Genomic DNA, 12714 nt, shown 5'->3' with positions numbered 1-12714 from the left:
CCTTGATTCTGCTTCTCAGGAAGGCATTGGGATGTGGTGCCCAGGACTTTGGAGACAGACACACGCGTGGTGCCCTCCGGCTCTGCCGCTAAAGCAACACCTTCCAGAGGGCAGCTGCAGGCACCGGGTGGTGTCACACAGGGTCAGTCCCGGGAGGCACTCAGCCATGTACCCCTTCCTCCATCCTGCTGGGGTTAAAAAAATTACCTATATATATATATAAAAAGAACCAGAATCGTGGGAATGAATGAAAAATAAAGGTTTTCCTATGAAGTAGTGGTAGTTCTCTTGTAGTACTTTTTTTCTCTCTCCCTCTCTCTCTCTCTTTTTTTTTTTTTTCTTTCTTGGTTTGTTTTCTGGGGAAGGAGCCTGCCATGTGGGTTTTCAGTCAATGATGTTCCCTGACTTAAGTCCTACTGCCCCCCTCAAGGGGGTGGGCTCTGAGGAAACTTTTTTTTTTTTCAGGCTTTTGTTCTCTGGTGGTTTTTTGTTTGTTCACTTTTTTTTTTTTCTCACTTTGACCGCTTTTGATGATTTTTGTAGTTTTAGAGGAAAACAAACCGCACCCTGATCCTCTCTCTCAGAGAGAAGCCTCAGTCTGGCTACAGAGCTCAAATAAGTTCCCCCTTGGCCGCTGGCAGAGCAGGTTCCAAGTCGCTGTCCCTGGGGATGGAGGATCTTTTGCTTGTACCCAAAAGCACGGCAGCAGCAGCTTTGGGCACCTCTAGACTGCTAGAGAGGTTCCAAGCAGCAATCGCACACTGAGATTTTCCCGCTGGCTCGGGCTGGGAGTGCCCGGTCTTTCTGGGTCTAAGAGCGCCCACCTTGCATGCACCAATTTCAGGGAAGGCAGAGGTTCGCGCGCGGGTCTCAGGCTCTGAGAACTGGGCACAGGTCCTAGAGCACCAGGCTGGGCCTTCGCGCACCTCTCTGGGGCGAGAGTTTGGTGCAGGCTCTGAAACAAGGGCGTGTATCAAAGGGCACCTGCTGGGCCTTTATACCTCTCTCAGGGGAGTATCTCAGGCTCTATAGCAGGACTCTTGCATTCTGCCCCCTGGTGTGGCTCCCATCCCCTCACAGGAAACGGACCCCATGCATTCTCCGTGCGCTGGCAGCTTAGGGACCAAGAGCTGGTTTCTCTGCCGCACTCTCTGCCTCAGCGCCACGGGAGGCTGTCCTGGGACCAGGGACTTAAGCCCCTGTCCCTAGCCGCCCCGATTCCCACAATTTCCCCAGAGATGCTTTGCTCTTTTGGAGTGCTTTCAACCAGTCTCCGAGTTAATGCTGGTCCCCAGACGCAGGGCACTCTCGCTTGTATTGGGGTATTACTTTCCAACTGGTTGCCTCTGGTAGCTCCCTCCCCCTTTTGTTTATCTTCTGATATCAGTTCACAGTTCCCACTCCGCTTTACCTGCCCACTGGCTTCTTCTTCCCCTGTAGAGATCCAGACATGTATAATTCTTATCTCAGGCTGATTTCATGGGTGATTGGAGTTCATGGGTGATTGGTAGGTAATCAGCTCATTTTGGGGTACAAGTTGAAAAGACACCTCCTCCTACTTCCGCGCCATTTTGTCCCCCCTCTTAACTTTTTTTTTTTAATTTTATTTGACAGCACAAGTAGAGGGAGAGGATGAAAGAGAAGCAGGATCTTCACTGAGCAGGGAGCCAGATGCAGGGCTGGATCCCAGGACCCTGGACAGATGCTGCACTGAGGGAGCCACCCAGACACCCTTTTAGACCTAGGATGCAGGTAGGAGAAGCAAGCCAGGGGTTCCTTGGCCCAACACTAATGACCATGGCTCAGACAAATCCATCTTCCACTGCAGGCTTCCAGATACTCTGCGAAGGAGACATTCCCCTTCCTGTCCCTGAATGCTCTGCCAGTTCAAGGCAGATCCATGTTTCTGAGGGTTCCTCTTTGGTCATTCTGTCAGGGACAGCCAAGAGGGCTCCAAGCCTGTGTGGACCCCAGGCCTGGGGATCCCAGCCCTGAACTCTTTGCTCTGCCCTTGATGACCCCAGAATAGATCAATTCAGCAACTGTCAATCCATGCCAGGCCAGGGAACAAACACAGCAGTACACAAGATCAACTCGCCTTGGTCCCAGGAGCCTGGATTCCCCAAGGAGGGCTTCACCTGGTCTCTGAAGGGGATTCCAGGGGTTCCAAGATGGCCATGGGTGGAGCCCACCAGGTAGAGAGGCCCCTGGAGAGTATCCACGGGCACTGAGCAGACGGAAGATCCCCTCAGGCCTTCCCTCGCGGCTCCACTGTGCCCTGGGGAGAGAAAAGGGCCAGCCACACCGCACCGGGGCCAAAGTTCGGCCGCCCAGGAGCAGCAGCGGGCCTAGCCTGGAGCTCAAGCAGTGGCAGGGAGCTGCAGGGAGGCCAGGACTGGGCTGGGGACTGTGGTCCTGGAGTCAGCAGAAGAGCAGCGGGAACCAGCAGGGGGCGCAGCCAGGCCCCTCACTGGACAGGACAGACAGGAGGCTGGGCGAGGGCGCGCGGGTCTGCAGAGGCCTGCACCACTGTTTGCCGCCCCCCACACGCCACAGCTCGCCCGCAACTGCCTGCCCCGCCCACCGCTTTCTGTGGGCCCAGCGAACTCACTGAGCAAGTAGTGCCTCTCAGGGAGGCAGGGGTTCTGGGCTGGCAGGGCAGGGCGCTGGGGAGTGCATCGGTGCCCTGCTGACTCAGGTACTGAGGGGCTGGGGAGGGGTAGGGGCGCTAGGGAGAGAGGGAGGCTGTGTCCCTCCTGCCCGCTGTTACCTGCTGCTTCGTCCAAGGGAGCGGGAGGGGGGCCTGGCGGACAGGTTCCTGCTGCCCTGGTGCTCCTATGCCCCATAGCCCTTGCCCCACAGCCCTTGCCCCACAGCCCTCGCTCCACTTCTCGGTATCCAGGGAACCCGTGGGGCCCTACTGACATCAAGGGGCCCAGCACCACTGGGCTCGTCTGGCCCCCGGAGAGACGCCTGTGCTGACAGGCTTCTTTTCCAGAACTTGATGAAAAATTTTGTCCCTCAGAATCGCCGGGCTCCCCAGCCCAAGAGGAGCTGGCTCCGCGCGGCCTGGGCCCCACTGGGCCCCCTCCACCTCAAGTGCCTTTTACCCAGGAGCCCCAGGATACCATTCCTTTCTGGCCCATGGACCCCTTCCCCCCACCCCACCCCCACACCTCTACTTTGGGCCTGAAACCACCCTGGGTTCACTTCCATCTCCGGCCCCCTACCCCACAGGTCCTTGTACACCTCCAGGCCTGACCCCTGGCCCGTCTCACCTCTGGGGTCACTGAAACCCTTCCACTAGGGGGCCACTGGCATCTGCCATCCCAGACTCCCGGGACTCCCCTCCACCTTGGAGCTCCCTACCCTGTTTCCTCTAGGAACTGCTGTGCCTAGAGCACCGAAACCCCACATTCTCAAGCCAGCTGTCTTCGGGCCAGGGACTCAGGTATCCTCAGGGACCCTTCTTTCCGGGGCACATACTCCTCTCTGTGCAGGAGAGACCAGAGAGAGCAGGCTTGGGGATCCTTCACTCCAGCTGGATGGAGGGGCAGAAGCTGGGGTGTGTGTGAGGGGCTGCTCACAGGTAGCCTCCCTGGGTAAGGAGCTTCCAGGAGGAAACTTCAGGGCGAGGCCATGATGTGGAAGCCTCAGGAAGCACTGGCTGCACAGACTCCAGGCTCCTGGCTTGGGCAGTGGGCATTTAGTGGCCAGAGCCCTACAGGACCAACCCCATCCAAACCCACCCCACCCTGGCTGGCTTTTTTGTCTTGAATTTGCACAGCAACCTTTTCTCCAGTATGAAATTGAAAGGTTTGCTTTGGAAAGTTTTGTGTCCAGGAGGCTCCTGGGCATCCACTTACTTTATTTCCGGAGGCTAGTTGAGGAGGGTGGAGTCTTTGGGACCTTAACAGCAGGTCTCCTGATCCTTCCTGACTTCCTTTTTTTTTTTTTTTTTTTAGATTTATTTATTTGAGAGAGAGAGAGAGATAAAGAGCACACCACGGAACACATGCAGGCAGAGGTGAATGGGCCAGGTGAATGGACCTGTGCCAAAACAAAGAGTCAGATGCTCAACCAGCTGCAACCACCACCCCCCGTCCACCTTTTACAGATGGGTTACATCTACCCACTCAGGTGCTTTGCCTGGACCCGGCTAGTCTTACAGCAGTCCTAGGACACTGTCTCTTGCCCAGTGTCTCTGGTCAGTACCAACCCATGCCTCAGGTGTGGGAATGACTTCTTCCTGACTCCTTTTTTTTTTTAAGATTTTTTATTTTATTTTATTTATTTGACAGAGAGAGATTACAAGTAGGCAGAGAGGCAGGCGGAGAGAGAGAGAGGAGGAAGCAGGTTCCCTGCTGAGCAGAGAGCCTGATGCGGGACTCGATCCCAGGACCCTGAGATCATGACCTGAGCCGAAGGCAGCGGCTTAACTCACTGAGCCACCCAGGCGCCCTTCCTGACTCCTTCTTAACTCCCTGTCCAGCCTGGGTTGCCCACCCCCCTCCAGGCTGTCCTAGTTGTATATATTGGATCTCAGTAGATTGGGGGCACCATCAGATCCTCACCTGTTGTGGCCGGCGCAACAAATCAACCAGGAACATGAGGGTAAGAGGGTGAAGAAAAGAAATCGAGAAGCAAAGAGATGGGGGGCAGGAGGAGCACTGAGGAGGATGTCCAACAGTGCTAAGTTTATTCAAAGCATTAAGGCCATATATATAGTGACATTACATCTGTGTTTAGTTAAGCAACTATGGTTCCTCATGATGCCAAATGGCTGATGCCAGTACAAATACAGCAAACCTGAAAGTAATTTATGGGCTGTACTAAGGCAGCAAGGACCAGCAACGAACTTTTTAGCCCAACCGAATTGTTCTCATTTGTTTAGTAAGCGTGTGGGAAGTCACGTAGATGAGCGCACAACACATAGCACAGACTCTTTCCCAGTGCTACTGAACTTTTCCCGTCCTAAACCTTTTGTTAGGTTATTTGGACTTTAAAGGAAGCACAAGTCAGGGTCTGGTTTGGTTCTCGTCTCAAGCCTTATTGCGGCCTCCCACACTCACCGTAATGAGAACATGGCTCAGGGTTATGGAGTGAATATACCCTTTAGGAAACATTAAAGGACATAGCATAACTGGTCCGGGGTCACCCAGCCTGTGAGAGGCATGGGTGAGATTCAGACTGCACTGGGTGCCACAGCCATTATCAGCTCACCTTAGTGTCCAACCTGGTCCCAGAAGGTTCCTGCTCAGGACTTTGCTTTGTGCTGAGCTGGGCTTGCTTCCTGCCTTTGAAGCCATTTTCACAGTGTATCCCCAGCCCACCCTCTCACATTGAGCATCAGGGCTGCCTTGGCTGGCCTCTGTTGATCGTGCCATTCCTCTCAATCCCTCTGTCACCCCTCCTGCCCACTGTCCTACTGCCCTCTGTCCGGTGGGCCAAGTTCTGAGTTTCTTACCTGCACTTCCTCTTAACTGTGCTCTGTTGAAATCCTCTCTAACAGGGAAGACCTGCTTATCAGAGCAGCTTGATTTGGAATCCATCTCCCCTGGAGGTCAGAGCTTCTGACCATCATGTCCCCAGCCTCAGCACTGGGGATGCCTGCCCAGCCTATTCTGGGTGCTCGTGGAGCTCTGGGATCTTGGAGAAGATTTGCCATGAAAATAAGCATTTATACATAACACGGAAGAGAAGATTTGAGGAAATTGAGTGAGTGTCATTTGGTAATGTTTGTGTTAGGATGGTTCTGAAATTTCTGGGCCCTGAGTTACCAAGAACCCTAGGTTGCCCAGCTGGAAGGACCTCAGATAGATCAGCTGGGCTCCTCACCTCATTTGACAGATGGGAAGTTGAGGCCCAGAGCTTAGTGCCACAGAGCAGGAGTGAGGAGAGATGTTAGTGACAGGAAGAAACCATAGGGTAAGCACAAAGTGGCTGAGCCTGGGCTTTGTTTATGCAAATGAGTTGCTAAAACAGTGGGCCTGAGGCTGCTGACTCTATCTAGTGGCCAGCAAGAAGTAACACCAGCCCACACCTTCTGAGGTTTAACTCATGCCAGGAATGATTCTCAATGTTTTATTTGTGGGCACCTGGGTGGCTCAGTTGTTCAGCTGAGGTTATGCTCCCAGGGTGCAGGGATCTAATCCTCACCAGGCTTCCTGCTCAGTGGGAAGCCTGCTTCTCCCTTTCACACTCCCCCTGTGTGTGTTCCCTCTCACCCTGTCTCTCTCTCTCTGTCAAATAAATAATAAAATCTTAAAACAAGAACAACAACACCAAAATGCTTTATTTGCCTTAGGAGATAGGGTCTGTTATGGCTACCATTTTAATGCATGGAAATATGGGCACAGGGGAGCTAAAGGAGTCCAAGGTCACACAGCTTGCAAGTGGAGGAGCCAAGATTTGAACATTGGGCAGCCTGCCTCCAGAACCTGTATCATTTTTTCCCCTTGTGTATGTTATTTTTAAAAACCTTTCCCTGGGCTCTCTTCTTCGGCGCTGCCTGCGGAGGTGGCAGCCATCTGTTACTGGGCATCATGGCTGCCCTCAGACCTTTGGTGAAGCCCAAGATCGTTAAAAGGAGGACCAAGAAGTTCATCCGGCACCAGTCAGACCGATATGTCAAAATTAAGCACAACTGGCAGAAGCCAAGAGGCATAGACAATACGGTGCGCAGAAGATTCAAGGGCCAGATCTTGATGCCCAACATTGGTTACGCAGCAACAAGAAGACAAAGCACATGTTGCCCAGTGGCTTCAGGAAGTTCCTAGTGCACAACGTCAAGGAGTTGAAGTGCTGCTGATGTGTAGCAAATCTTACTGTGCAGAGTTTGCTCAAAACGTCTCCTCCAAGAACCGCAAAGCTATTGTGGAAAGAGCAGCCCAGCTGGCAATCAGAGTCACCAATCCCAATGCCAGGCTGCGCAGTGAAGAAAATGAATAGACAGCTTGTTGTGCACGTCATATTTGTGTTAATAAAAGCATAAAACTAAAAAAAACAAAAAAACAAAAAAAAAAAACCCTTTCCCTGAATTCTAACAGAGATGTGTAAACATTGTTAAGCATGTAGTTTATTGATCATCACAAAGCTTAGGTTCTGAAGCATTGCAGCAAGCTGGGGTGGGCTTTGATGTCAGACCTGGTTGGAATCCAGTTTCTGGTGCTGCATGACCTTAGGTGACTTACTCAGCCTCAGTTTCTGCACTGAGTTTGGCAGCCGTGTGATGAGTAGATCGTGTGACAGTGCCTAGAGGGTTTGGTGCCTGGCGAGTGTTTAATAAATGGTTTTCTCTTCTTAATAATAAAGATTCTAAGTTGTGTTGGTTTTGTTAAGCAGTCCGAATACCTTCCTCATCGGTCAGTTGCCTGTCAGTCGCCTTGTAGGTACTTGTGAGGAGTCACTTTGGTAAGTCACTATATATAGCTGAAACATTTGGGGGTAGTTGGGGGACACCCCCCCCTGCCCCCACTGCCCCTGCATTGAAAGTCTGTAATTTAAAATGTTCCACCTGTGCCTGTTTTTTTTTTGTTTGTTTTTTTTTTAAACATAACCACTTTGGGACAGTGAAAGTTATGTCTTCTCCTTAGGGTTGTGACAGAGCCTTTGGGGACCTGTAACAGCTTACTTCCAGTTTCTGTCTGGCATGCTGATGGGCCAGAACTTATTTTAACAACATTCCATCACATGCCAGGCACCTGGAAGGAAGAATATGTTGAACTTCTCGGAAATTATTTTTTGGAACTGTTTTTATCCTGAGGAATAACCCATTTAAAAATTGAATGATCTTTATGGTTGACTTTTCCACTCTACATAATGCAAACTGAAAAACTCGTTGTTTTCAGCTGCTTCTGCAGCAGTGGGAAGAGCAAGCATGTGGGGTCCTCCCCAGGTTGGCCCCAGCACAGAGCTGCATCATTCTACACACCCCTCATGCCTTGTCTCCTTGCCTGTGAGGTGGTAATGATGGTGCAGGGAGCTCCAGGGGTTGTCGTGAAGGTTACAGAGATGGGGGGTGTAAACTTTGAACAGTGTGCCCCACATAAAATGCAGATCTGGTGAGCAGAGGCAGCTGCTCACATTAATTGTTGATGCCAAGGCACTGGAGTTCCACAACAGCCTATGCCTTTCTTTCCTGGGTCCTTTTTGTCTCAGCCACCACCTTAGAGAAAGTGACTCAGCAAGGCTGGGGCTTGTGGAGCCCTCTACAAATCCAGCTAATTCACACGGGCGATGCCCTGGAGATAAGGGGGTTTTCCTGGGTGGTAGGACCCCATTTCAGAGGCTTAACTAGCCGGTTTCTCCTAACTGGTCCTGTCCTCCAGGGTCAAGTTGAAGGCCTGCCAGGAGACTGGTGGTCTCACCAGAGTTTTCCACTGGAAGCATGAAGGACCCCATGGGGCTTCGTGCAGAATGACATGGGTGTTGGAGGGAGAACGGGGGGACATCGCCTGTACCATCATGGGCAGGTCACTATATCTGGCTCACGCCGGTTTTCTTCCCATCTGGGAAATGGCAGAAGACCATGCTTTTTCACAGGAGGGATGAGGGTTTAGGGAGGTATTTGATGACTGTGTTGGGGCTGCATGAGTAACAGAGTTGACGGAGGGGCCTTGGAGTCACAGACTTGGGTTCAGGCCCCTGCTGCTGCCACATAAAAGTAGATCGCTTGGGTAAGCCATGGACCTCAGTGTCCTCCTCTGTGCACTGTGGATAATACCTAGCATGTAGGTCTGTGAGGGGTACAAAATACAAGGCCATATTAGGAGCTTAGAGCAGAGTCTGGTACTCACTAGATTGTAGTTTTATGGAGATACTCTGGCATCACTGGTGTTGCAGACCTGGTCCTACCCTCTGGAACCTTTGGCTGTGTGACAGATGGCTTATGAGGCCGTGGCTGACAGAAAGAAGCGGTGTCTGTCTTTTCTTAAGATTAAGGGTACAGAGGGGTGCCTGGTGGCTCAGTGGGATAAAATCTCTGCCTTCGGCTCAGGTCATGATTCCAGGTTCCTGGGATTGAGTGCCACAGTGGGCTCTCTTCTCAGCAGGGAGCCTGCTTCCATTCCTCTCTCTCTGGCTGCCTCTCTGCCTTCCTGTGATCTCTGTCAAGTAAATAAATAAAAATTTTTAAAAAACATATTTTATACCAATTATTCATGTTTATTAACTAAGATATCACAATACAAATAATACAAACAGTTGCTCTTTATTAATACCTTCAACCAAGATCAAAAATTATGTCATATTTTCTCCAAAAATTTTATATCATGTGATAGGTCAGATATATATATATATAATTACATTTAAAGTTTTAAAAATATCATCAAATATTTTCATTTAAATGCAAATTTGAAAAAAAATCTACTTTTCCAAACACGACTTTTTATCCTATTTTTTTTAATTTTGTCGACAACTGATAAAATGTTTAGCGAGACTATAAATGTTAGATCGAAAAAAATGATTAATACATGTAGGTTCAAATTATTATGTTCCATTAAAAATGATTTAGTCTTTGATGAACATCTGTTTGGTAATATGTTGTATCCAGATATAGTAAATTATTGATATATATAAAATTATAGGGAAATGACACCTTCCGTTGCATTATGAGTAGAGCTTTTAAAATGCTATTTGTCACAACCTGTCATCTTGTCATTATGTAGCATTATGTAGCATTTAAAAAATGTATACTCTTCACTTCGAAGTCTTTTAGAAATCTAAAATATGACTTTCTATGGTTTGTGTTTCCATATTCCTTTATTGCCAGTTTGAACAAATCCACATGCTTGGATTCAAAAGTAATAAATTCCTCTTATTTGGAAAAATGATGTTTATTTTTGTTCTCTCACCCTTCGCAGGTGGTTTCATTTTAGCACACTTCAGAGTTATAATTTCATGCTTATTAAAAACATTTATTATGATCTACATAGATGAATGAAACTTTTATTTTATTAAATTATTTGACAAAAAATCTGTTATTTTTAAAAATGTATTTCCTTTGAAGGGTTAATTTAGAACGTTCAGAGAGGATCTAGGAGTGCGGTATTATGCAGTTTTTAAGTAGGTATGAAATGGTTATTTATATGATTGTTTCTTTAAGGCTTATGTATATTGTCCATTATATGCTATAAAATATTTTGAAAGTAAATTTAAGGTATGTTTTACATAGTTTATATTTTGGAAAAAAATTATTGAAATGACTTATGAAATTCAGTATATTCTCAACATTAATTTATTCTGAAATTTACCAATTGTCTATTGAACCTATTATATGGCAGATATTACTTCAGACTACACTGGTAAATGAAATACTTGGCTTTGTAGAACTTTTATTTTCATGGGTGAGACAATTAAAAGCTATAAACCTTAATAAAAATTGCATAGTGCATTCAAAATTGATGAGTATAATGGGGAAAAAGAAAAATTCGATCAGGGTGAGAAAAATCAAGGTTGCTAGGCAGGGGATGGGGAGTTAAAATTTTTAATAGGAAGATCAGGGTAGTTACAATGAAGCTGACAATTGAACAAAGGTATGGAAAGGTGATGAATTTGCCCAGAACTATCAGCAATAAGGTCACTCCAGACAAAGGAATTGGCTATCTTGAAGGCCATAAGGTTGGATCATGCCTGGCATATCTGAGGAATAGCAAGGAGGCCACTGTGAGTGACTGAAGAGTAGCAGGGAAAGAGGTCACAGAGGTTAAATGAGTGGCTAGATCATGTAAAAGTTTAGAAGTCATTGTAAAACTCTGGCTTTTATATTTGGAAACTTACTGTGTGATAGAATTTCTGCTAATAACTGAGAGTTCAAATGTCCATAAAATTTCAAGGATTCTTATTGTAGTAAGACAGAATAAAGAAAAAGAGTTCATATTTTCACATGGTGTAACAAATGCTCGGAGATCCAAGTGTAGGAAGCTATGGGAGCACAGAAGAAGGCACTAAAATCTCACCAATATATTTGGTGACTGTGACTATATATAAATTTGTATTTTCTAGATTTTTTATAGTCATGGAATCACACAGTATATATTATTCGTTGCCTGGCTTTTCTTTTCTCAGCATCATTATTTTGAGAATCTCCAACTGTAAATAGTTCATTTTGATGTTGAATAGTAATCTTTTTAATGAATAGATCATAATTTGTCTTTGCTCTAGTGATGGACATTGATGAACATTTCCATTGTTTTCAATTCTTAAAAATAAAGCTGCTATGAAATTCATATACAAGTCCTTGTATGAACATAGGGTTTGTTTCTCTTGGTTAAATGCCTAGAAGTAAAATGGCTATTTGTGTAACTGCAACATATTTTGCATTTAAAAAAATGTTCAGACTATTTCCCAAAGTGGTTGTATCATGATATATGCCAACAACAGTTTAGATTTTTGGTTGCTTCTCCATCTAGCTCAGACGAAGTACAATTAGCCTTTATAATTTTAGCCATTCTAATAGATATGTAAGCATGTCTCATTATGATTTTAATTTGTATTTCTTTAATGTCTAAATGTTGAGAAATTTGTCATGTGCTTATAAGCCATCCATATCCTTTTGGTGACATGTCTCTTCCATTATTTCCTTCACATGTAAAATTGGATACTCAGTTTGGTTATTAGTAAGGTTTTTTATTTTTATTCATTTTTTAATAATCAGAGTAGATGTCCATTATCAGATATATAATTTGCAAATCCCTTCTCCATCTTTACGGTTTCTCAATGGAGCTTTGATAGCTGTGTCTTTCAAGAAATATGCTACTTCTTTCCTGGTACACGGAGGTATGACTAGAACATTATCAATGTTGACCTTTGCAAAGAAAATCATGGCTTAAGATATATGTAGTCTGCAGTTGTTGGGAGTGTTCACCATCCTTGCCTCTAACTCATCTCTCACTGCCCACACATTCAGATATAGGGGAATATTGATTGACAAAATATTAATTGCCAAATAACACTAGTTGGAGAATAAGAAAAATGCAGGCACCTGATTATATAATATTACTTAAATAAAATATGTTTTTATAAGTGCTATTGGAAGTAAATTCCTCAATGCTTTAATCACACAGAATGATGGAATCCTAGATTTTTTTCTTGTATTTACTAAGAAAATGATCATGCCTCAAGTATATTAAAATGGAATAGGGAAAACTAAAAATTGTTTTAAGTTGATTTGCGTGTGTTGTGCGTATGTGAGAGAGAAAGTGAGAGAGAAATAGAAAGAGAGAAAAAGAGAAAGGGAAAGACAGAGAGGTGGCTGCAGTGAATTATGAGTTGCAGGATAGATTTTAAAGTTTTGTCATTTGCTTTCTACATTTCCTTTTCCTTAGGTTCAAGAGAACAATCAGTAATATCTCAGATGCCTGCTGGTAACATCAGCAGAAAGAGTTAGAGGTTCCCAGAAAATTAAAGATGAGATATAGTTTTCCTGACATAAGAAAAGTCATTTTTTGTCCCCAGCTATTTTCAATGATCTATACCCCACCTGTGTACTTGCCCAAGCACACTTCTTCCAAAATTTCCTGGGAGGCTCTTACAAAGAAATGCAAAAACCTCACTAGTTAAGGATTTTGAGGGAACAAGGCAATGGGAAAACTAACAGTCACCACCAGACCAGGAAATAGCCTAAGCTATTGAGACAATAAATCAGTGGTAAAACTCCTAGTGCTATTTCAAAAGTAATCAAGGCCTTGCATTCCTTGTCCCAGAAAATGAGTC

General features: G+C 46.1%; 1 pseudogene across 1 annotated transcript; it reads left to right on the top strand.

Moving 5' to 3' along the window:
• The first annotated feature begins 6491 nt into the window (after positions 1–6491).
• Positions 6492–6991, top strand: LOC309858051 (large ribosomal subunit protein eL32 pseudogene; annotated as a pseudogene). The gene has a single exon. The product of its transcript is annotated as a large ribosomal subunit protein eL32 pseudogene (transcript).
• The last annotated feature ends 5723 nt before the right edge of the window (positions 6992–12714 follow it).

The sequence above is a fragment of the Mustela nivalis genome (assembly GCF_964662115.1).
Source record: "Mustela nivalis genome assembly, contig: HAP1_SCAFFOLD_1790, whole genome shotgun sequence".
Taxonomy (NCBI): Eukaryota; Metazoa; Chordata; class Mammalia; order Carnivora; family Mustelidae; genus Mustela; species Mustela nivalis.
Note: the sequence above shows the minus strand (reverse complement) of the source record. Positions and strands in the feature narration are given on the sequence as shown.